Consider the following 27,311-nt stretch of genomic DNA (forward strand, 5'->3'; position numbering starts at 1 on the left):
TCATTCTGTACTGTACCATAACCTGTGCGTTGGAATTGATGGCATTCACCTGAGAATTATTCTATGTATCTTTTTGTTTTTCTTTGTTTAATAAAAAGATTTATTTAAAAAAAAGATCTGCCCAGGCACGATGAAAAAAATTGCCCCACATTTGCATATTCCCTTTGCAAAACACTGCTTCAGCAAAGTTTTATAAAAAAAAGGGGGGTTAAGAAAAATGCACGGATTAGCTTGCACTGGTGAAAGACACCTGTATACAAGTGAGGCCGCTATTGGTAAGACTCCCTGCCCTGCTCTATAAGCATATGTTAATGGGCTGACCCCAGCAAGAGAAAGGGAATGACACTTCTGCCCATTGATATAAGAGAAGTAATTGAGGCTCATCTGCATGGATCATCATGGTACCATAAGCGCACCCTTCCGATCACGCGCTGAATGCTATTTGGCTGTCAAGTTGTTGTCAACATTCGAAACTAGAAACTGTTGGCAGCCATTTTATGCCTCGGTACAAGGGAGGCTGAAGAAGCGTGTGAAATGTGTGTTTCAAACGTGAAAAGGGGAGGGTAAACACACCCTGATCCTGTAGGTGTGCTCAGGGGGTCCCACAAGGACGCCCAGGGCCCCTATTTTAAATTTTTTGTGGTTAAATCGCGTGGTGCGCGCATGACCCACGCATTCTGGAGATATTAAAAAAAAAGAGACATGGGCTTCCACGCGTCTTTAACATTCTTTCAACTGTTTAGAGGAGATGCAGCAGTGCTGGATGCAGGATGCACTATTGAGTAAGAAAAGGTAACGATAACACTATTTACATGCTAAGTGAATTTCCTTTCATAGGCTAACATTGACTGGTTTCACTTGCACATTCTTCGAAGTGTGGAGGTTTGGAACTTTAAAATATTCACCTAAAATCATCCGAACAACGAATTCCCATTTACTCACCTGTTACCAGGAGAGAAACCAGTGCTGCATCTTTTAACACAGCACTGACCCTGAAAAGTAGTTCTAAGTATACTTACAAGTAATTTGTATATTCTTCCATAGGAATCCCCTTCCTATAAAAAAATGTATATATTTAGATTTACGGATCCGGGTCTAGGGGATGGTGTCCAAAGCCCAAAAAAAGTAAAAGGATGGGGGTCCACACAATGTATTGTAATTTAAAAAATAAAATATCTAAAAATAAATAGTTTAAAAAAATTGTAAATCAGTATAGAAAAAAAAAATATATATATATATATTTAAAAATTGTCATTTACTAAACCTTTAAAATTCACTGAAAAAACCATAGGTTTCAGATATGTTATACTTAGGAATTATCATTTTAAAAACCTTAGAAATTCACAGAAAAAACCATGGGTTTCAGACATGTTATAGTTAGGAATTAGCATTTCAAAAACCTCAGAAATTCTCTGAAAAACCACAGGTTTCAGGGGTGTTATAGTTAGTTGGACAAGACAAGACAAGAGGGGCACAGAAAAACAAGTGGAACAGAGGGCAAAAGGGCACAAAAAACGAGTGGAACAGAGGGCAGAAGGGCACAAAAAACGAGTGGAACAGTGGGCAGAAGGACACAAAAAACGAAGGAAAAACGAGTGGAACAGAGGGCAGAAAGGCACAAAAAACGAGGGAAAAACGGGTGGAACAGAGGGCAGAAAGGCACAAAAAACAAAGGAAAAACTAGTGAAACAGAGGGCAGAAAGGCACAAAAATGAGGGAAAAACGGGTGGAACAGAGGGCCGAAAGGCACAAAAAACGAGGGAAAAACAGGTGGAACAAAGGGCAGAAAGGCACAAAAAAACGAGGGAAAAACGGGTAGAACAGAGGGCAGAAAGGCACAAAAAACGAGGGAAAAATGGGCGGAACATAGGGCAGAAAACAAGGCACAATAGAGAGAGACAGTGGCACAGAAAGCAAAAAGGACGGAGGACACTTACCAGCGGCAGTGGCAGCGGCAGCAGGGGCACACAGTCAGAGCTGCGTGGAGGGGGAGCGACCTACCAGGAGGGTCAGGGGTTATACCCGAGTGCTTCCTTACACATCATGTGGTTACTGCAGTGCAGCTCAACTCATATTTGAGTGATCTGCCTCTTTTGAATGTAATTTGTGGGGCTTCGTGAATATATTTTTCTAAGATGGAATCAGTTTTTAAAAAAAGCCAATTCTGGTTAAGCAAATTTCTGATCATGTAAGCCTGGTTCGAGAAAGTAGATATATACCTAACCTGGTTCTCAGTCCCTGCTGCTGACGGTTTGCGCTACAATAAATCAGGTCTATGTAATGCATCAGCCTTTGTTAGAGCTTGTCTGATAATTCTCTTGCTATAACCACATTGTTCAAATATCGACATTTGGGCCGTAATAAGTGATCACAGAGTATTTAATAGTATTGATGTTTACGATAACTATCAACCATCTCCTCTTAGGGTCTGCAATGACCTCTAATATTTTGGCCTGCACTGTATTTTTTATTAAGATTGCCACCCCCTTTACATTGCAATTTTGATTTGCACATGCATACTAGTTGATCCAGTTCGGGCCTTTGACAATTCCTTCCCACTCTGCTTTCCGAAGATGCGTCTCTTGCAACATTAATATTTCGCTGTTTGATTGTTTTAAAAACAGCAAAATTCTCCTTTTTCTGGATGGCACCCTTAACCCATTTGCATTCCAGCTTAGTATCCGGAGGCTACGGGTAGTGTCAGTTATTCAGAGAGGGACACCCTTCCTTTGCACTCTTCGATATCAATATATTTGCTGTACATGAGGACCTATATATTTTTTTCCACTGCAGTCCACACCGTGAATTATTGACATTAGTGTATCTATGGTAACCCCTCCCACCCTGAGGAACCCTCCCTTTGACCAAATTGGGCATTTCTATTTTGCTTTTGCCCTCACCTCTCCGTGTTAGTTATAGCTGATTCTTTGTGTTGACCGAACCTAGCCCTTAGCTTTCATTTTTTCTATCAGGTTTGAAATTTCATCTTGATATTTTAACTTAAACATCTTGTTGTTCCACATTATTCTTAATATGGCAGGGAATTTTAGTTATGCCATAGCGCCTAATGATCTGAGATCCTGTATGGGCTTCCCTAGTTCCCACTGCCGGTTCTGAGTCTCCCTGGCTATATCTGATCAGATGCAGAAGGACCAATCATCTTTTGTAAATGTGGCCATCTTTAAGCCCTCTGTGATTACCTTTTCGTTTATCACATAGGTATTGAAGTTTACAAGGAATTTTCTGTGAACCTCCATCCTCTGCGTGATGGAGGTACACAGTCAATTGCATAGTAACTAAGATGTATCGGGTTACTTGCATGGGCTATCTCAAAGTGCCTCGCCACCGGATATGCCTGATCGTTGTTGAAGATTGCACATATATATTGGAGAATTCTTTTGTGCACCGGCAGTTTGGTGCTGCCTACATATCGTAGTGCACACGAACATTCCAACATGTACACGACATATTCCGTTTTACAATTAATTCTTTTATTGATACATTTTGGTTGGGGCAAAAATAGGGTGGTGTAATCTTTCTTATTTTTGGCAAATTTGCATGCCTTACACGTAATGCACTTAAAAAAAACTTTTTGTGTAGATAGCCAGTTAGATGGTGATTTGATTTCAGGACTATTTTTCACTAGGCAATTGCCCATAGATCTAGCTTTTCTAAAAGTATGTATGTATGTATGTATAGCATACTTATATAGCGCGTACTGTCACCCAGAGGGTATCCTGGCGCTTGACTCCAAATCACAGCACATACAGGGGAGGATCACACAGCCCTGGGAAAAAGGTGGGACTTCAGACCCTTTTTAAAAAGAGACAAATCATTCAGCTTCCTTAAAGAAAGTGGGAGAGCTTTCCATAACTTAGCAGCAGTAAAACTGAAGGAACGACCACCCATCCGTGTCTGTAGAATTCGAGGAATTGCCACCAGAAAAGCAGAGGAAGAACGTAGGGGTCTAGCTGCCGAGTATCATTTAAATAAATTCTGAAGTGCAATAGACCCCAGTCCATGCAGTGCTCTGAAAACAATGCAGGAGGCCTTAAAGCAAATCCGCTGATTTATAGGCAGCCAATGAAGGTCCCTGAGTTCCAAGGATGAGGAAGTGGAGCGCACGCGTGACAGGGCCAACTTGGCTGCCATATTCTGGATCCGCTGCAGTTGTTTATTCAGAGAGCTGGGGCCACCTAGAAGCAGTGCGTTACAGTAGTCAAGTCTACTTAGTATGATACTATGCACTACCTCAGGTCTGGCTGGAGCAGGCAACATGGGGAGGATTTTGCGCAGCATTCTTAGCAGAAGCATGCATGTGCTAATGGTCTTGTTCACATAGGCGTCCAGTTGTAAATGAGGACCAAAAATAACTCCCAAATTGCGAGCAGCGTCCGCCGCCTCTGTAGTAGCCTTGGTGGTAGGGGCCAGAAATCAATCGGCAAAGGGCACGGAATTTTATCACGTGAACAGTGCAGTACCTCTGTCTTTGACCCATTAAACTGAAGGGAATTATCCCTCAGCCAGCCCGCCATGGCTATCATACAACGATGGAAGGTCTCTGTAGGAAAGTCAACTGAGGTATACGACTATGTTGTGCCAGAGCTGCACCTATTACTGGGTCTTAAGTATCAGGTTCCAATTGCGTTTTAAAATACCCCTGATAGCTTTGTGCTGTTTGTTATATGTAAGAATGACCCTGATTTTGGATTTCCCCTTCTTTGATGGAGTCTCTACAATTTTCTTGGGAATAAGTGCCTGGTCCCTTGTGATCAACTTGGTTTTATTAACTGCCTTGTCAACAAGTGATGAAGCATAACCTTGTGCTAAAAACCTTCTCTTGCTGTTCTCCTGAGCTATATGGCATTCAGGATCACTACTGCACATGCGTTTAACCCGCAGCATCTCCCCATAAGAGATACTTTGGATAAGGTGCTGTGGGTGATGACTAGACGCATGCAGTAGTGAATTGCCTGCTGTGGGCTTTCGGTACAGCCTAGTAGATATGGCGTTATTTAATATGAACACTTCCACACCAAGAAAAACCACAGTTTCATTACTCATGTGTGCAGTGAACTCGAGGTTAAGCTGATTATTGTTAAGTTGATTAACAAAGTTTTTGGCCAATGATTCAGGACCCTTCCAAATAATGAATAGGTTGTTGATATATCTTAACCAAAGGGGTACATGTTCGTCTAAGATGTCTTTAAATTGCCCCATGAGGACCTGCTCCTCCCACAGCCCCATATGCAAACAAGCATAGCTGGAGGAGAAGCAGGCCCCCATCGCAACTCCCCTAATTTGTTGATAGATGTTGCTGTTGAAGGTAAAGAAGTTTTGCTCTAAACATGTGGTGACCATATTAATTAGCATTTTATTGTGCATTGCAAGGTAAGCTGGTCTGCGATTTAAAAAGTGTTGAACTGCCTTAAAACCATCTTTGTGACAAATGGAGGTGTATAATGAAGTGACATCCATAGTGATGAGGATTAAATCATCACTCCATTGGATTCCCTGAATTTTCCTTAGAAAATCAAAGGTGTCTTAGAGATATGATGGCAAACTGGTGACCCACTCCTGCAAGAAGTGGTCTTTATACTTGGAAGTATTCTCCATAATGCTGCCTATTGCTGAAATGATGGGCCTACCGGGGGCTTGGTTTCATTTTTATGTATTTTAGGCAGAAAATACAGTGAAGGAATTACTGGATGGTCATTTTTTTAAAAACTATATTCATCTTCACAAATTAACCCCCCACTTTTCCAAGCAATCAGTTTACCATAGTAATCATTCCAAGAGACCGTGACAATATGCATATTACTTTGTTTATAACAGGAAAAATTATTCAATTGGAGGCATGCCTCCTCCATGTACAATGCGCGTGGCCACAGGACGACATTTCCCCCCTTGTCAGATTGCCTCACAATAAGGTTATCATTGCCCTGCAGCTTTTTCATAAGTTGTACATAACACCGTTGCTGGTGACTAAATTGCTGGCCTGTAAAATTTGTGGATTTGTTCAGTTCCTTGAAGTCTGATATCACCTGTTCATGAAAAAGATCGAGATTGTCATGGAGCATGATCGGTTGAAACACCGATTTAGGTTTAAAGGGTGTTTTAATAGTTCCGCTGACATCAATGTTCTCCAATCCAAATTCGCTCGTGGTTGCAGTTGCAGTTTGTTCTTTCTGTGGTGACTTTAAATCTTGAAACAGGTTAACATCCCCAGCTGTAAACAAGGGCGGGCTGGACAAAGCATTGTAATCTATATCCGGAGGTTTCTTTGCCCTTAATTTATTAAATTTCTGCAGTTTAAGCTTTTGGATGAATCTAAATACATCCATCCTTGTTTCTGAATAGTTGAAACTGCTTTCAGGGCTGTAGAATAATCCAAGCGCAAGAATCTGAGTTTCTGCTTTGGTCAAGACAATGTCAGTTAAGTTGATTACTGTGTTGGCGGCCGCTTCCTGCTATTTCGTCTTGCTGTTCCACCTTCCTCTCGTTGCTTTTTTGAATATATATATATATATATATATATATATATATATATATATATATACATATATTATATATATATATATGTCCTACTGGCAGTCGCCGGCAGGTTGTTATAGTTAGGACCTAGTTTCAACAGGAAATCCGCAACATTCTATTTGGAATAACTTTTGCGCCGGTTGACGAATACACTAAAAATTCTCCAAGAAAATGGCCTGCTCCGCTCCGCTCCTTCCCTGCAAGTATCGGGGTGATTTGTGAGGCGGGGGCCGAGAAAAAAGGGGGGTCCCAAAACGTGTTTTCTCCATGCAATTTTCCATAGGGACCTTTAAGACAGGCTACAGCCTGAGCTGCTGAACGGAATTATACCAAATTTGGCAAAACGGTAAAGTTTGGTTTCCAGATTACGCTTTTTGTTAAATGGTGTAAATCCGTTCAGTAGTTTCTGAGAAAATCTAAAGTAAAATCATAGATATATTTATAGACGAAGTACCATAGGAGTACTGTCCGAGGATAGTGTACGAACCATTACGAGCACGAGCTGCGTGCTAATTTGCTGTCGACTGTCTGTCAACACTCCAAACCAGGAAGTGTTGGCAGCCATCTTGTGCCTCGATAGAACCGAGGCACAAGACAGCAGCGAAAGAAACGCGAAAAACATACAAAAGGGGCAGGGTAGAAACACCCTGACCCCGTAAGCTTGCTCAGGGGGTCCCACAAGGACCCCCTAGGCAATTTTTTTTTTTTTAAAGTCGAGGTATACGTGTAAGGTACGCGTATGCTGTGAAAAAGAGGAAAAAAAACCCGAAGCCCGCTTTATTGGTAATTAGCCCCCGGGGGGGGGGGCAAATGCAGAGGGGAATGTTTTTATTTATAATGGGTGGCCCAGAGGGGGGCCCACTCCTCTGACCAGGCCTTGGACGAAATCCTCTGTAATGAGATAACCAGACAAGAGGCACACCCTTCTCGTACATCATGGCCAAGACCTGGAAAGAACTCCCCCTCAGCATCAGATGAACCCCCACACTGAAAGCATTCAGGAAGAGCCATAACACCTGCCTTTTTGAATGGCGAAAGCTGCACAAATCCCCCCCACATACTCCCCAGTGCCTGGAAATCCTCACAGGTGAATATTCTTCCTACAATGCTTAACAACCAATCAAAAAGAGATCTTGAAAGTTTCTGTTTTCAACATACGAGCAAATCAGATATGTTTGCATGTACACGCAGCTAGAGGCAATTATTAAAGATGACTTGCTTTCGCAAGACCCCAAAAGGCTTCTTCCAGAATAAGTACGCACTTCACTGCAAGAACCCATTTAATGATTATCCAGGCTCTGAAGCCTAAACACGTCAGAAATCATCTCTTATCACTTTCTCTTCTTTTTAGTGTATTGTGTGTGGCAGACTGCATGACCCTATGTCCAGAGCCCTCGAAGTCCCTGGAGACTGCCACTCCCCAAGACCAGCTTCTGCAGTGTCCCGGAGCCGTGTGGCCCCCTTCCCAACATTTAAAAGCCCCAGGGTAGGTGTAAATTAATCGAGACTGAATACATTGGGACAGCCCACTGTGCTTACACTACCACCCCCTTTTTGTAATTATTTTGGCCACCATGAGTGTGGAAGGGTATGCTCAGACATGAGTCCCTTGCTCATTGCACCATCAGGATTCAAGCAAGCCGGGCCGAAGACGGCTGTAATGCCAGGAACCGGTCCACGGAAGCTTGTTTCCTTTCCAGTGAAGAATTGGCTTGGTAGTTTGGTCTGCCCTGTTCCCATGATGCACTGGGCCAGGGACAGACTAATTTGCATATAGCCAGGTTCTGAACTGGGATGGTGCAGTGAGCTAAAAAACGGTGATGGATCAAGCCCTGATCTGTTGACTGGGTAGGAGTGTTCTGATTAACTCAGATACTCTGTCCATCACCACCCCCTTTTTGTAATTACACTACCAGGAAAACAAAACAACAGTATATGGTCCAGATTTCGATTGTAGTGATTTCTTAGTTCCAGGTCTAGTTGTCAGATCGGCACACACAGTCCCTCATGGCTGGTATACACTCACACCACACCGATCCAGCGCATCCGTCACTCCACACGTGACCCTATCTATAAAAAAGACGGAGCGTACAATGTCCCCACGGTCTCGCCGACTCCTCGTGTCCTTCTGGAGCCGGCATTGCTTTTACACATGGGAAGATGCTAAGTTGCATGTGGAAATGCAATCTTGTTTGGATTTTGAAAGTGAGAACAGATTTCACTGCTGTGTCTTTCAAAGGTCAAACTAAGTTTGCTATGGGAGGGCGGGACCAGCAAGACTTCTGCCCTCTCATAGCAAACAGCAGTATCCTGGGGGTAGACACCCCGGGACACTGCAGGAACCAGCTCTGGGCGTGGTGGTCTCCAGGGCTCTCGAGGGCACCAGGCGGAGGGCCACCAAGCCCCTGTCACACAATACAGAATTCTCCGGGGGTGGTTATTCCTGGGGTTTGAGGTCCACACACTTTTAATTTTGTAGGGGGGGGCGTGGACGCGCAAGTGGCGCAGGGGGGTTGTAAATGTGGTACACAGTGTTTTGTTTTAGTTTGCTTTCCTTTCTGTCTTGTAGAGGATCCAGGGTAAATATAACATTTTTTGTACAGCCAGTACCTTTCAACACTACTCTCAAACGGCTTTCTGCCTGTTATTATAGTAACAGTTCATAGAACACTTGCGTGAGCACAGAGTTTAGAAGTTCACCACAATATGTTGCTAATTGAAATAGTTACTGTGCTGGAGATTTATATTTTTTTCATAGGAACCGTTAGTCGTAGAAGAAGTCAGTGGAAAAGTTTTGTAAGCGATTCCTTCCTGTTCGGGGAGGATTAGGGTAACGTGCTCCAAGCAGGACTTTACGAAACTTAATGTTCATTGGCTGTGAAGTATTAAAAGTATAAGTTTTGGCAGTCGTACCTTCCTCTTGTGCGGAACAACATGGAAATGTTATTGGTTAAAGTGTTCCGAGCACAAGTTTGCTCCTTATTAGGTGGGAACGGTTGACTGTTGTCAGTGATATTGTGATGCATTTCCAAAGGAGTATGGGAAAAGAAAGTAGTAGAGGGCAGGTTAGGAACACTATTAACTCTGTACAGTGCCCATAAGGTGGTGGAGAGGGATTATGAGGGAAAAATGTGTTTTTATATGTTTCAAGGGCCATTTATATTATTGCTGTGTGGTGTATGAATAACGGCGGAAAAATTACAGTGTCTTGCGCTGTTTTTTTTATCAAGTTTGTGGGTGACATACTTCTTAGTAGTAGTATTTACTTATAATGTTGTGTTTATTTTCCTGATGGGGAGGCGTGGTTGTGCAGCAAAAAATTCAGTCTAGGTTTAAAAAAGTTTTTATTAAGCAAATACAAATAAACTTTCTTCAGAAACTGTCGCTGTATATATGAAAGGGGTGACAATTAAAAATGGAATTTCATAAAATATCAGTTAAGCGTGGCTATATCCTTTCTTTTTTCTGTTACAGTTTGTAAAAGTGTTGCCCCACATTTTTGATGATGTAAGAGGGCATCAGTTACTTTTAGATAAAGTAGAATAGAAGTGCTACAACAAACACTCCCTCACTACATTATCTGAGATCAAGAGAACAAGTAAAAAACAGTTAAATACAAGTGACTTCATATTACATAGAAATGTATGCATTAATATTTTTCAAATTTGTATTCTGTACAATTCAGGAACGTGCTGTCGTAGTGCTTAGAGATTGCAGCCTGCTAACAAATCACATACTCACTAAAGAATATATAGGATGGTACTATTATAATATATAGTACAGGTCCTATTTATTCTTTACGGAGAAGGTGAATAGGAACCGCAAATAAGAATAGAAATTAGAAAATAACATTCCGAAAAGTATGCATGACAGCTATATTTTTTTGTTCTGCAGTTTCTTAAAATATGTTTCTTGAAAAAATATCTGACCAAGTACTTTTTAATATTTGAAAGTTATATTACGGATGGCGCTGAAAAATCTCCCATTCCTCTTCTGTAGCAATAGGACAATCTATTATATTATAACGATTGATACCGTTGTTACAGTAAGAAGAAAAGGAAAATAAAGTTATGTATTTAACAGAACATCCATAATGAAATACTTTTGAGCGGTAATTATTTACAGAACTTCTTTTCTCCGGGAGGTGAAAAAGTTTGATCTTTGTGGCGACGGGTCATAAACTCCTCTGAGATCATAACGGTGAGAATTATAATATGTGTATATACTCACAGCACATGATCACAAGAGTGAAACAGACTGAAAACTGGAAGCCGGTAACGTTGCTTACATATCGTTACTCTTTGTAACGACGGATCATGAATTCCACTGAGATCACCATAACTGTTAATGTTATAATATACATATTAACAATATTTGATCTCTAGGGGAAAACACGATAACAACTGGAAGATGGCGACGTTGATTGTAAATGTTTAGGGTTTGCTTCGACTGGTCAACAACACCTCTCAAGCGAAGTACAGTATCAATATCATAATATAAAAAGTCACAATCTATAAGCTGAAAGGAGCCAGAAAAGGAGCAATGTTTGTTGTAATCTATCTGTTTCTAAAAACAAGCTGTTGACGTTACGGAGAAAAAGCGAAAAACATGCAATAACATTTTTTTCTAGATATATTCTAGATATAAATGTTTAAATATTGACGAATAGCCACAAATTATAACTAAGTACTATGCCTTTGCCATATTGAAACAACTTACAACTCCGGAATATGTTTGTTGACGCAAAAAGAGAATCCAATGCTAGAAAACGGAACCTGCAACACAGATTGGCGACTCAGAAATAACTCGCGAAAACGAAACTAATTGCACAGGTGGTATGGTTTATATAGTTTTTGGTTGTTTAGTAGTCTACGGAAGGAAGATGTGGCTCCGCCTATTTAGATGGCGAGTTTTGCAGTTTACACGTGCTCACGTTTAAACTGTTTTACTTTATTCACGTGTTGGGAAAAGTTACAAACTGTGAAGCTGTAAAGGTTTCGATTTCGATAGTAACACATATAAGGTATTATGATCTACATACGTTGGAGAGTTTAAAATGTGTTACTTGGTAAACTGTATTCTTTGCATGTTCATGATTAAAAACATCTAGAAGATATAAAAAAAGATATCATTAACATTAGAAGAAAAAAAAGGATTAATATTTGTTATTATTATGCTTCTTAATTTAAACAATGCAAGCATTTGTAAATCGTAAACCTACCCTCGGAAAGGTGTGCTGGCGCTTGGGGCATTGGGAAGATTAAGCAAGGCATTACTTACAGTGGGATAGTGGTGAGCTAAGATGCTGATGGACTATTGAATCGAACTGTGAACGGTGTTATTGAAAGTCAGGTATTATAGGTGCTGTGTCATACTTTTACCACACTTAAATGTTAATTACTGCTAATTAAGTTGAAAATATTCTTAAATTATTAATAGGGGTGCTTGATTTATGTTTTTACTGATGTTTATAGATAGATAAATACAAACAGAAAAGTATTTATTTTCCTCTTTGTATTTATTTTAAACTGTGCATGAATACGGAAATTGGGTTATTTTTTAAGCGTTTGTAAATGCCGTCAATGATGAGTAGTAGGGCAATAGGTCTGTTGTTCTAAAAGTAAAAGCGTCAAAACAATAAAAGACTTTTAGAAAAGATCCTTAAAGAGCAATATATATCCTCGTGTAATAAAAGTTGCACATTTTAATATGAAGACTCATGTAAGAGTGGTTACATGAGTGATAACGTTCAGTCTTTAAGCCATGAGTGCATATTTATCAGTAAAATAAATGTGAAAATATACTAATTTCAGAATTTTTTTTTGCAAAATCCGAAATATATATGTGTAAATAGATATGCAATTATTTTTTTTTAAAAATATGGATAAATATAGATGGAAATGTCCCAAAAATAAATACCATAAAACCTGGAGGTATACTTATAAGTAAAACAAATACTACTGTTAAGTTTTTTTTTACTATAAAAAGTATACATGTGTTTTTAAATTTTACTTAAGAAACACTATAGGTTATAGGGATATTGTAGTTAGATATTGACATTTAACAAACCTTTGACATTCACTAAAAAAATCATAGGTTTCAGTTACGTTAAAGTTAGAAATTATCATTTAAAAAACCTTTGAAATTCACTGAAAAAACTATAGGTTTCACACATGTTATAGTTAGCTGGACATTTCACTCATTCAAAACCATTGAAATTACCCCGTTATAGTTAGTTCAGCTAACTATAACTCGCGCGCCCCCAATCCACTGCTGATGACATCACATATTACATCACTCATGACATGGTCAGTGACATCACTCATGACATCACTGATGACATCTCAAATGACATCACTGATGATATCACTGATAACATCATCCAGTGAATGTGTATCTGTCTGAAAAATAAATATTTTTTATATATATGTATATATATATATATTCACTGAAAAAAACATAGGTTTAACACTCGTTATAGTTAGGAATTAGCATTTAAAAAACCTTTGAAATTCACTGAAAAAACCATAGGTTTCACACCAGTTATAGTTAGCTGAACATTTTACTCATGCAAAACCATTGAAATTCCCACGTTATAGTTAGTTGTACTCACTATAACTCACGCGCCCGCAATCCACTGCTGATGATGTCACATATTACATCATTCATGACATGGTCAGTGACATCACTGATGACATCACTGATGACATCTCAAATGACATCACTGATGACATCACTGATGACATCTCAAATGACATCACTGATGACATCACTGATGACATCATCCAGCGACTGTGTGTTTCTGTAAAGTTTAAATATGTTTTACATATTGAAGAATGAGTGGATGTATAAATGTCTGGATGAAGGATTTAGTAGGTGCGTGACTGACTGTATGAGTGAGTGATTAAATTACTGAATGCATGGGTTAGTGAGTAAATTTTCTTCAAAAGTGACCTGCAAGATATGTGACACAACTTTGTCACGTGGGGATCCCACCCGCAAATATAGTTTTGGGAATGCCAACTTGATCCGGCATGTACAGAGGAGGCACCCAATTAATTTCGCAAGGGAGAGCACCAGGGACCTGGCACGCAATCCCCCAAGAGATGGCGCCAGCACCTCCACCGGAGCAGCAACACCGTCTGGAAGAGAAGTAGCACATTTAATCCCAAACTTTCAGCCGGTGTTTGCAGATTTAAAAATAAAATGCAAACACTGTGATGAACTACTCTGCTACAGGGAGCAGAGCATTGAATTAATTGTTCGGAAGAAAGAGGAACACCGCTGCTCCACCCATCCCTAATTTTCCCCCTTTTTTTGCTCCTGTTTAGCAGTTTGCCATTCCCTAGTTTTGTTTTTGTTCTGAAAAAAATACCAAAAAAAATTAAAAACGTTCGGAAAAAATAAAAAAAAGAAAAAAAGAAAAAAGAAGAAAAAAACAGTTCTTTTTAGAACTACCTCCAATTCTCCAAAAAGAGCTATATTCATTACATATTCTCAAGGAGTGAGTGAAGTGGAGTACAGTGAGAGAGGAAGGGAAAATGAGTGAGGGAGCGAAGGAAGGGACGAGAGGGGAAGGGAAGTGAAGCAGTGGGACTGAAAGAAGGTGAGTGTGGAAGGTGAGTGACGGGAAGGGGAGTGAACATGGGGAATGAGGATAAGTGAGGAAAGCGGAGTAAGGGAACGGGGGTGAGGAAGGGTAAGAGAAGAGCAGTGAGGTTGAGGAAAGAGTGGTGATAGAGGGTGGATAAAGGCAAGTGAGCGTGAGACAAGGGGAATGAGGAAGTGAGGAGACAGAGGGAGTGAAGGAAAGAGTGAGAGAAGGGGACTGAGTGAGGGTGCATAGAAAGGTAAGGGAGGGAGTGTGGAGTAAGGTGAGTGAGGCAAGGGGAATGAGTGAGTGAGCGAAGGAAGGAAATAGAGGGGAAGAGGACTGAAGCATAGGTACTGAGAGAAGGTGAGTGGGGGATGAAAGTAAAGGGAAGGGGAGAGAAGGATGGGGAACAAGGGGTAGTGAGGGAACTGGAGTAAGGGAACGGGGTGAGGGAGGGTGAGAGAAGGGCAGAGAGCGTGAGTAAAGAGGGGTGAAAGAGGGTGGATAAAAGTAAGTGAGGGTAAGACAAGGGGAGTGAGGGAGTGAGGGGATAGAGGGAGTGAAGGAAAGAGTGACAGAAAGGGACTGAGTGAGGGAGCAAAGAAAGATAAGTGAGGGAGTGTGGGTGAGTTATAGGGAGTGAGCGTGATGGAAGAGGAGTGAGAGAGTGAAGGGACGGAGAGAGTAAGGCTAAGAGAGAGGGAGTGAGGGAAGGGGAGTGAGGAAGTGAGAGAACAGAGGGAGTGAGAAAAGGAGTAAGTGAAATGGAGTAAGGTGAGTAGGGGAATAAGTGAGGGAGCGAAGGAAGGGAAGATAGGGGAAGGGAAGTAAAGCAGGGGGACTGAAAGAAGGTGAGTGTGGGAGGGGAGTGAGGGAAAGGGGAGTAAACATGGGGAATGAGAATAAGTGAGGGTAGCGGAGTAAGGGAACGGGGGTGTGGGTGGGTGAGAGAAGAGCAGTGAGGTTAAGGAAAAGAGTGATGAGAAAGTAAAGTTTGTTTGTCAAACTTACCTTATAAGTAATGTAAACTTAATTACATATTTTTACTAAATTTAATATCTGTGGAACAGAAAAAAAAGTAAGTTATAATATTTATAATATATATTTCAAAATACAAGAGACAAGGCAGGAGATTAAAAGTCATATAAGGGTACTAAGAAATAAAATAGGAGTAAGGGACACAGAAAGGGAAACAAAGGAATGGTGAAGGACAGAGAGAGTGAAAAAGAAATAGAGGGAGAGCAAATTACTAAGAGGATAATGAGACGGATACATTCAGTGACAGAGAGGAAGAGAAGGAGAGAGAAATGAAGTGAAGGTGAGTAAGATACTAAAGGAATGTGAGTTAGGAAAACTAGAGGAGGAAAGGGGAGTAAGGAAAGGGGAGTGAGTGAAAGTGAAGGGGGAGTGATTGAGGGTGGATTCACGACAATGAGGGATGGAAGGTGAGTGAGGGTGAGTGTAGGGACGTAAGAGAGTGAGGGGACAATGGGAGTGAGGGTAACAGAGAGGGAGTGAGGGAAGAGGAGTGAGGAAGTGAGAGGACAGAGGGAGTGAGAGAAGGAGTGAGTAAAGGGCAGTAAGGTGAGTGAGGGAAGGGGAATGACTGAGGGAGCAAATGAAGGAAAGAAGGGGAAGGGGAGTGAAGCAGAGGGACTGGGAAAGGGTGACTGCAGGAGCAGAGTGAGGTGCAGGGGAGTTAAGGATAGGGAATGAGGATAAGTGAGGGAAGTGGAGTAAGGGAACAGGGGTGAGGGAGGGTGATAGAAGGGCAGTGAGGTTGAGGAAAGAGGGATGATAGAGGGTGGATAAAGGCGAGTGAGTGTAAGAAAAGAAGACAGAGGAAGTGAGGACATAGAGGTAGTGAAGGAAAGAGTGAGAGAAAAGGATTGAGTAAGGGAGCAAAGAAAGGTAAGTGAGGGAGTGTGGGTGAGTTATAGGGAGTGAGCGTGACGGAACAGGAGTGAGAGAGTAAGAGGACAGAGAGAGTGAGGCTAAGAGTGAGAGAGTGAGGGAAGGGGAGTGAGGATGTGAGAGGACAGAGGGAGTGAGAGAAGGAGTGAGTGAAGTGGAGTAAGGTGAGTAAGGGAAGGGGAATTACTGAGGGAGCAAAGGAAGGAAAGAAGGGGAAGGGGAGTGAAGTAGAGTGACTGTCAGCTGGAAAGTGGTGGATGGGAGAGAAGTAAAGGGCAGTGAAGGAATGGGGAATGAGGGGTAGTGAGAGAAGTGGAGAAAGGGAACGGGGGTGAGGGAGGGTGAGAGAAGGGCAGTGAGGGTGAGTTAAGAGGGGTGATAGAGGGCAGAAAAAGGTAAGAGAGCGTGAGACAAGGGGAGTATAATATATATTTCATAATACAAAACACAAAATAACCTGTACAACATATTATATGGTTTATTTTTGCTGTTCTCAGAATATATTGAATTTGACTTAAAACAGTGAGTTCAATACTACTCCTCATATGACAGCGGGCAAAAAAAAACACAATCAAAAAGATTGTGTTAAAAAAAGCCATACAATGTTTCAATAAATGATGTAAAACTTAGAAAAAACATATCTTAACTCATTTCTGATCCACTTACTTTTCCACGAGGCCAAATAGTATATGGAAAGTCCTTTTCTTTGGAAATTACTCAATAGTACTGTTAAACTTCCATTTACCCGAGTTTCTGAAAGAAAAGCTCCAACATCTTTTACATCATGTAACAATAGTTATATTTCCAGGTCTGGCTCAGTCATGATCATCATTTCCTATAATACTGATATCACTCACTACGTGATACACTTACACTACCTCTATGACAACTACAAGTTTTTTATTAGCTTGATCACTCTCACTCACAAAGTAATTTTGAACAGCAAACTAAGTTTTATTAACTGCTCCAATCTTCATAGGCCAATTACCTTTCCTAAAATTTCGGTTGTAAGAACACTAGGTAAGAATTTTGTAAGTCAGAAGGCAAACGTTGTTTGAAAGTCAATTGAGTATCATTACAATTAGTCCAGCCTTTTTGACATTTTAAATAAGCTGTGTAATGTCCTGATGTTGTCGAAGGACCATCATGGTATATAATTGCTGAAGTTGCAAAGGTTCTTCCTGAAATTGATAATTGAGAAGCCACAACATTTTTTATTAAAGTTGTCAATTTAGTTCCATCAGGTCTACATCGTTGGAACATTAAAATTACATACTGTCCATATCTTTGTATAAATAATGTTGATAGCATTGCAGATTTACATTGAGTACAGACCATGTTTTGATTTGCTTCTCTAACTAGATTATTAAAAGACACTGACTTGCAGTCTGGTAAAGTCAAATATATAAATCTTTCAGTGTCTATTGTAGTAGTACTTGAAAAGGAACAATTGTCGCAGTTATGCTGCCATTTATAAGGAAGGCCAAAAAGATTTTCTACATCTATACCTTCATATTGCAATACAACAAGCATATACATTAGAAATTCCTGACAATCTTGCTGAATATTCTGTAAAAATTGATTTAGACCAGAACATATGCCTAAAACATTTCGAATTTCAGAAACAGTTTGTATTTTTGTTCTATCACTGCTACATTTCTCAAACACAGAATTCAACAAAGAACAAAATCTTTGATCCCGATTTTCAACAATCTGTTCTTGTACAGTTTGGAGAAAAGAAACAACATTAACCACTACATTAGCATAGCAGTTGACACCAGAACTGTTTTCAAACTGAAATCCAACAACATCTTTAACTGAATCCTTTTCCTTTCTGCTTACAATTACTGGTTATTCTACTTTTTTTCTTTTTGCTACAACTTCACTACAATTTTTCGCATTTCTTCTTTTTCGGCCTACTACACGCTTTTCAAATAGAGGATTTTGAGGTAAATTTGGAGCATACTCTCTTCTTAACCCATTATATTCTTTTACACAATTTAGATCTGCACTAATCTTTGTCTCATCAAAATCAATCAAGTACAATCCAGATAAAGTTCTGACTCGAGATAAAGCAACATATGCCATACCCTCCTTGAACACAGAACTTCCAATATTCACCAAAGCACTATCTACACTTAAACCTTGAGATTTATGAATAGTCACCGCATATGCCAAAGAAACAGGAAACTGTTTTCGGCGGACATATAAATCTTTCACAAGCAAAAATTGAGCAGAACAACAACTGATTTGTTGTACTTCTTCAATACCATCAAATTTAATTTTTATAAATTCAATTCCATCTCTATTTCGATAATTCACAAAATCAACAACATGACCCATTGCTCCATTTACTAAACCTCTTTCCACATGTAAATTCCGTCGTAAAATTATACGACAATTTAAAGATGCATACAGAGACTTTTCCAAACCAGCAGTTTTAGATATTGTCTTCTCTAAAGAATCCAATTTTGATTTCAACTTTTCTGACAAAATAATAGTTGCTCCTTCATGCTCTATTTTATCAATAGCTTCCAGTTTCACAATCTCTTGATTTTCTAACTTTAACATTTTGTTGTTGAAGATTGAACATTCTTGCAGAGTTGGCATCAAGCATATGACAAATTTGTTTTCAGGAATTTTCTTAAAAATATTCTCTGGGAGAATGTTTTAGTTTGGAAACAAATTTGAAATGAATCGTGCATGTAAAGCTTCTTTGCCATGCTCACTTACTTTTCCAATTCTTACATCTTGTAGAATATTTTTATAATCTTCATCCTTTGCCTGTCGCATATTTTGAAGCAGTTCTGCATATTTGAAATTTAACCATATGTTAACATTTCCAATGCTTCCTAAACACTTCCTGGTATCTTCATGCGTAAGCATTTTAAACACTGGTTGTCCTTTCACTGGAGTTAGCTGCAGTAGATCTCCAAATAACTCATCATACTCTGTTTTAAGAATTTCTTGCATTCTTAAATGCACAAAAGCAAGCGTTACATTTGATACCATGCTTACCTCATCAATGATAAGAAGTTTCATTTTCTTTAGGACTCTTGAAACTTCACAACAAGCCTCTCCAGATAGCTTGTGGTATTGTAATTTATTATCATGCTCTACTGGCAGCATCAATAAATAATGTAAAGTAATCCCTTTAATGTTATGTGCTGCCAACCCAGTTGGAGCGGTAACAACACAAGACAGCGATGATTCCGTTCTTTTCTGCAGATAAGTTGCAATTGCTTTAATCAGAAAACTTTTTCCAGCTCCTGCTTCTCCACTCACGTACAGTCGGACAAGTATACATGATGTACATGAGCACTCTTCTTTCTCATGACATAAACCATGCTCAATCTGTTCTGTGACTTTGTCATATATTTGTCTCTGCTCAACGTTTAGTTCTTTTTCCAAATCTTCTAAGTTAACTACATCCTCCTGAGCTTGTTCCATGGCTCCCTCCACTTCATCCATGGCAGTGGCAGCTTCATTTTGGATAATTGGTCCTCCTAGTGGATCCTGACTCAATGAAGCAGAACTCTGACTGTCTTGAGACCTGTCTCTAGCAATCTCTGCTGCAATTGTAGCTTCTTGCTGTATTTCCTCGTTCAACATTTGCAGATAATTTGAAAAAACAGGACATTCTATGGTATCCTTGGTTGCATTGAACGAATCTTCATAACTGAGAAAATCTCCAAGTAGTTCCTCTTCTGTACGCCATGGCTTAAAGAGTTGCAAAAGAGCTAAATAGTAAAATTCCCTTTTGTCAGGAGATTCACAACTCAATTTTCGATGATTAATCAAATGGCCTTTTCTTTGTTTCACCAGACATCCTTCACATCCAATTACAGCATATTATTGATATCTTCTGTGATGTTCCTCTTAAAAGTATAGGTTTGCAGAACTTCATAGAGACAAACGTTCTCAAGATGACTACTTCTATTTGGATAGTATGTATTCAACATGTTTATCTTCGAAATATCTGTACTGTTTGCTTCTTTCTCCGCCAAATACTCAATTTCTTGTACAGATTTCAAAACTCGGTTTCGTTTTGCAGCAAGACCTAGACTCACCCAAATGATGGTTCTAGATTTAGCATATAGACTTGCTGATGATAACCGATCGAAACATTCATATGCTCCAATTTCTCGCTGCGACAACATCTTCAGACTGTAACTGTAACTGTAACTGTATAATTTTTTGCTTTAGACACTTTTCATGTGAAATTTCCTCCCACATTTCCTTCAGTTCCATATTTTCTGATTTTGTGATGTAAGACGTCACATATCGAGCCACAGCAATAGAGTTGTCAGCAACATATTGAATATCCATGTTAGCATTCCACATGGACAAAATGACTGAGTTGTAGTCATTTATGTATTTGGACTCTTCATTTCTTCTAAGGTTGTATGTATTTTTCGGTGATTTTCTTGTCACAGTATGTCCCAGAGAAGACATAAAATTGTTCACGCTTCCTTTCGATGTTACTGGAAGTGGAAATGCAAAACGACATTTTGTGTAGAACTTGTCCTTGGATTTGTATTTTCGATGACAGTATTTTCCACAACGATGGGTTTGAAAGCGTAAAACTTGATGTCTTAAATTGTTTTCTTCTGTACTTTTTGGAACAGCACATGTAGAATACTGTTCAATGAAACTCATCACTTTGTCATCCGAATCTGTTCCAAATTTGGGTGCATCTTTGATCCATAGCAGCATATGTATGTGAGGAGCACCTCTTGCTTGATACTCCTTTCTCCAAAAGAAATCCAAAACCTCTCCAAGCGGAGGATTTTTTTGGGTTGTGATAAAAGACATCATAGCTTCAAACCTATGATTAAAATACCTGCATACATTAACTGGATCCAAAGAGCACAGTTCTCCAGGTGTCTTGTATTCAATATTTTCAATGTTTGCATTTGCCTCTCGTAGAAATTGAAGTAAGTCTTCCCAAGCATACTCAGCACAGCTAAGAGTGAGGACCCATTTAGGACTTCCTATGTTTCTTAGCATACATTTCAATTCCCCATGACGACGGTGCCAACACTCGTTAGTACCGCGCTGACATGCCATGAGATTAATTAGGTGAGATTCCAAAATACTGTCTTGCAGTTTGACTATATCCATAAAGTCCCTTGCCGAAACATTCTGCAGATGTACTCCACTTTTCAGTATATGGTTCACTGCATAAGAAAGTCCAGACAAGTCACTCTCAAACAGTAGATGAAACAAATATGGAATGCATTGACGAAACCTTGGATCTTCTGCATATAATCTTAAAGTCCGGTATTCAAATGAAGGAATTTGAACAGGTCGGTCGTCATATCGTCCACCTTGACCTGTTGGAAATAACTGTGGAAAACAACGAGCTTCCAAACTTTCTTCCCATACACTAATGGGACTTCCTTTTGCTTCTTTCATTTGAAACAAGTCAATAGCATTCCCCATTACTGCTTTGGAATGCAATGGATGAACACTATATTGTTCATAAATTTCTTCATTTCTAGAGACATCAACTTTTTCAATTTGCCCAGCTGAGAAATCACTGTCCTCTTCTACAGTTGTTTCCGCTTCTCCAACATATACATTTTTGTAGTAGTGATTATTTTTTACCAAATACATTGTTGCCTTTTTAACTTTCCTAACATCCACTAATTCTTGCCAGATTTTTTTACTCTTTGTTGGAACACCATTAACTAGAATAACCAGAGGTTCCTCTTCTACTTTTTCTACACCAATTGTATCAATATTTTTCTTAAAATCTAGAGGCAAATAAACAACTCTTCCCTTTAATCCTCTCTGTAAATCTGAAGGAGGCAATTTCCCTGTCTTAGGCTCCATGCGAACAATAGCCTAAAAATGATGCATATATTGAATCAGAATAGACTCATAGGTATTTAAATCCATCAATTCAGAAGGAATGTCTACCAACTCCAGATTATTATGAACAGCTCTAGCAGGCATTCTGTTTTCATTTAATTTATTATAACAATATTTACAAATACGTTGATCAGTACCCAAATCAAAACAATTTTTCTACCAACAAATAGGTTGCAAAATCCTTCCACTCATCATTATTTTCCATTTCACTTTTTAGATATAAATCAACTAATCTAGTCTGATTCTTATAATGAGTTCGTCGACAACACACACAAGAAAAATTAGGCCTTTCACTTGAATTGACCTTAAACTTTGTAATTTCATGTTCAAATTTTTCTGTACTTGAAATCTGTACATTCTCTTCCACATTACCTTCTATTACTGTATCAGTTTCTGCACTGTCCTCTTTTTCACCAAAGTAACAAAACTCAATTTCTTCACAAATGTTCTTCACATCTAATTCAGTTCCATGCAAAAGAGCACTGTTTAACTGTTTTAGCTTAAGTGCTGGACTTTTTGCATAATACAACCTTCTCACTAATTTCCTCACTTTATTATGATTCACTGCTAACATCCTAAAATGGTGAAAAATAATCTGACATACTTTTCTTGAAAGACAACCCAGTGAATGCCCATGCAAACCTGTTTTTTCTCTCACTCTGCAAGGGTCTAACTCTTGCAAAATTTTCATCTTTTGTTTTAGACTTTTCTTAGTATATGTCTGTAAGAAATTGAGAAACAAATCAATTGGATCATGTCGCACACTACAAAAACTACTACAATTCCAAGTATACACTGGAGCCTTACATCTCCCTAAAACTTCATCAGCTAACACCTCTTCTGCATTTCTAGGCACAATTTTTTATTTTTCAACCGGACAACCGTCCTTCACCTCATATGCTCGACCACTGGTGTCAACTGCATGCACCAAATCATTATCCTGAAAGTAACTTTCTTCATTAAAAAATGGCTCACAACTTGAACTATGCTTCCATTCTCCAGAAAAAACATCACAAAAATTAGTCCGATTAATTACTCTTTTCCACTTACATTTTGATTTGAAAACATTGATTACCTTATCTAGTGTAAGAATTCTATTGATTACTAAACCATATAATTTATGTTTCACTTTAAATGCCTGATCCACAATCTTCACTATACTTTTTTATTTCTTGTAAAAAGCACTCTTCTTTTTATACATCTTTACATTTTTTAATACATTTAAAACAATTCTGTTATAAAACATTTGTCTACGAATGTCAATAAATTGATTTCTCCGTCTATTGCTATAGAGAATATCATCTCCTTCTACAGGTCTAATATTTTTTGAGGGGCTCTGTTTTTACTTTGTATTTACAGATGATTTTTTTTCTTTGAAAAAACATCTTTTTTTTTACATAGCGTTAATTTCCTTAAAAACTCCTTTGTTTGCTTACCAGGAGCAATCTTTTTTCACTGAAGATTGTGTTTTGGATGAATCTTCTAATTGTGTTTTCTTGGACCATAAACCATGTTTATATATTTATTTTCTTCTTTCCTTCGTCGGCATATTCTTTTATTTTTCTATAGATGATTAAAATCTGTGGTAAAGAAAAAATAACATATTATAGACCACTACTAACATACTACATAGCAATTACAATAAGTAAAAGATATAAACACAACTTTACAACATAACTAAGTTTATACCACAGCAACTGTGTCACAGCAACAGTGCAGTACAGTTTCATTATTAATCTCACTCTGTGCCTTCCCCATCTCACTCTTTGGTGGTCTAATTTCTCTCTTTGCGTGTCTCATCTCACTCTGTACCTGTGTCTCATCTCACTCTGTGCCTGTATCTCATCTCACTCTGTGCCTATGTCTCATCTCACTCTGTGCCTGTGTCGAATCTCACTCTGTGCCTGTGCCTCATCTCACTTTGTGCCTGTGTCTCATCTCACTCTGTGCCTGCCTCATTTCTCTCTTTGTGTGTTATTTCTCACTTTGCGTGTGTCTCATCTCACTCTGTGCCTGTGTCTCATCTCACTCAGTCTCTGCCCCATTTCTCTCTTTGTGTGTGTCATTTCACTCTGTGCCTATGTCTCATCTCACCCTGTGCCTATGTCCCATCTCACTCTGTGCCTGTGTCTCATCTCACTCTATGCCTGTGTCTCATCTCACTCTGTGCCTGTACTTCATCTCACTCTGTACCTGCCCCATCTCTCTCTTTGTGTGTGTCATTTCTCTCTTTGTGTGTCTCATCTCACTCTTTGCCTGTGTCTTATCTCACTCTGTGCCTGTGTCTCATCTCACTCTGTGTCTGTGTCTTATCTCACTCATTTTTTAAAAGGATCACACTGAGTGTCTGTGTGAAATAAGGATTTATATTTTCACAGTTTTCAATAATGTCACCTGTGTCTGCTCACAGTTTGCATCTCTTAGCTTAAAGGGTACTCTGTGCCTATGTCTCATGTCACTCTGTGCCTGTGTCTCATCTCACTCTGTGCCTGTGTCTCATCTCACTCTGTGCCTACCCCATCTCCAGGGTGTGCAAAAAACAGATCATATATATATATAAGCAAGACATAACATTCCTTTTTCATTTCAACAGCACACCCTGGATGTTTATTACACAGCTTAGATCCTATTTACGAACTAAGAGGCCTAACAGACATGCTGCCTAAGATTCTCTACTAGTACATATCCTAAAGCCTAACTGACTTAGAGAATACATGTATTCCCATATTTTTAAACACATCAACTAAGCAAATTATTCAACCAGATTCATTTAAAATCAAGCTTGACTCACAGTGTGATCTTAGGCACATGACCAGGATGTTACATGTAATCTACCATGTCTGTCTCTGCCTCCACTATGTGTGTTTGTGCTCATACTATCTCACTGTCTCTACTTGCAAAAAACAGACCATATATATATATATATATATATATATATATATATAAAAAAGACATAACATTCCATTTTCATTTCAACAGCACACCCTGGATCTTTATTGCACAGCTTAGAGCCTATTTGTGAACTAAGAGGCCTAACAGACATGCTGCCTAAGATTCTCTACTAGTACATATCCTAAAGCCTAACTGACTTCAAGAATACATGTATTCCCATATTTTTAAACACATCAACTAAGCAAAATATTCACCCAGATTCATTTAAAATCAAGCTTGACTCACAGTGTGATCTTAGGCACATGACCAGGATGTTAGATGTAATCTACCATGTCTGTCTCTGCCTCCACTATGTGTGTTTGTGCTCATACTATCTCATTGTCTCTACTGGCAAAAAACAGACAATGTATATATATAAAAAATACATAACATTCCCTTTTCATTTCAACAGCACACCCTGGATCTTTATTGCACAGCTTAGAGCCTATTTGCAAATTAAGAGGCCTAACAGACATGCTGCCTAAGATTCTCTACTAGTACATATCCTAAAGCCTAACTGACTTCGAGAATACATGTATTCCCATATTTTTAAACACATCAACTAAGCAAATTATTCACCCAGATACATTTAAAATCAAGCTTGACTCACAGTGTGATCTTAGGCACATGACCAGGATGTTACATGTAATCTACCATGTCTGTCTCTGCCTCCACTATGTGTGTATGTGCTCATACTATCTCACTGTCTCTACTGGCAAAAAACAGACCATATATATATAAAAAAGACATAACATTCCTTTTTCATTTCAACAGCACACCCTGGATCTTTATTGCACAGCTTAGAGCCTATTTGTGAACTAAGAGGCCTAACAGACATGCTGCCTAAGATTCTCTACTAGTACATATCCTAAAGCCTAACTGACTTCAAGAATACATGTATTCCCATATTTTTAAACACATCAACTAAGCAAATTATTCACCCAGATTCATTTAAAATCAAGCTTGACTCACAGTGTGATGTTAGGCACATGACCAGGATGTTACATGTAATCTACCATGTCTGTCTCTGCCTCCACTATGTGTGTTTGTGCTCATAGTATCTCACTGTCTCTACTGGCAAAAAACAAACCATGTATATACATAAAAAAGACATAACATTCCCTTTTCATTTCAACAGCACACCCTGGATCTTTATTGCGATATTTATTATCTAAACCTTCAGCTAACTGCCTTTCTTGATTCTTCTGGCCTTCTGGACTCATCGCAGCATGGTTTCAGGAAGTACCATAGCACCGAGTCAGCCTTCACGGTGGTTGTTAACAATATCCGTACAAGGGTTGATCAAGGGCAGACTACTTTACTGGTCCTGTTAGACCTGACAGCAGCTTTTGATACCCTATCTCCCTGCATTTTAACATCTCGCCTTAGGGAGATAGGGGTAGAGGGCTCTGCACTTAGTCTGCTGTCTGCACTTAGACTGCTGTCCTCCTTCCTTAGTCAGAGAGAGCAAAGGGTCAAGTTGGGAGAGTTTGTGTCCCCCTCTAAACCTGAGTGCTGTGGGGTACCACAGGGGTCGGCTTTAAGCCCCACTCTTTTCAACATATATGTGGTCCCACTCGCCAGGTTGGTAAGATCTTTTGGGATGGAGGTGGTGTCATACGCCGATGACACCCAAATCCTGGTCTCGCTTTCCCATTCGGCGAGTACCTCCGTTCTTAGCTTCAGGAACTGCATGGAGGCAGTTTCACGGTGGATGATTTGCAACTCACTGAAGCTGAACGGAGAGAAAACCGAGGTTTTGATCTTTGGGAGAGACCAGGATGCCTGGTCAACTGACTGGTTGCCCCCTTCCCTGGGAGACTGCCCACGGCCCACTAAATCCGCCCAGAATTTGGGCGTGATGATTGATACCTCTATTGCTATGGACCAGCAGGTAAACAGGACGGTCTCCACTGCTGGGGCGTCATCAGGACCTTGAGGAAAATTACTCACTATCTCTCCCTGAAAGCCCGTAAACAGACTGTAGTTGCCTTAGTCACCTCCTGGCTAGATTATTGTAACACTCTACTCGGGCATTAATTCAGGCCTGATACAACGGCTGCAGACCAGACAAAACATGACAGCAAGGTTCATTCTTGATGTACCGAGCCGCTCATCTACTACTCTTGCCAGGAAGAGTTTGCATTGGCTCCCGATTCAGGCCAGGATCTCTTTTAAGAACCTCCGCCTTGTCTACGGGGCACTATTTGGAGAAGGCTCTAAAGATATTCGATCTCTTCTAGTCTCTTACACGCCCTGTAGAAACCTGCGCTCCTCCATTAAGAACCTCCTGACTGTTCCCCGGGTTAGGAGAGTTAGGTGGGGTGGTAGGGCCTTTTCTGTTCTAGCCCCTAGGTTGTGGAACACCCTTCCCCCGGAATTAAAGACACAACCTGCCATCGGCCCTTTTAGGAAGGCATTAAAAACATGCCTATTTTCAGAGGCATACCCGTAAGCTAGC

Source organism: Lissotriton helveticus, chromosome 6, assembly GCF_964261635.1.
Source record: "Lissotriton helveticus chromosome 6, aLisHel1.1, whole genome shotgun sequence".
Taxonomy (NCBI): Eukaryota; Metazoa; Chordata; class Amphibia; order Caudata; family Salamandridae; genus Lissotriton; species Lissotriton helveticus.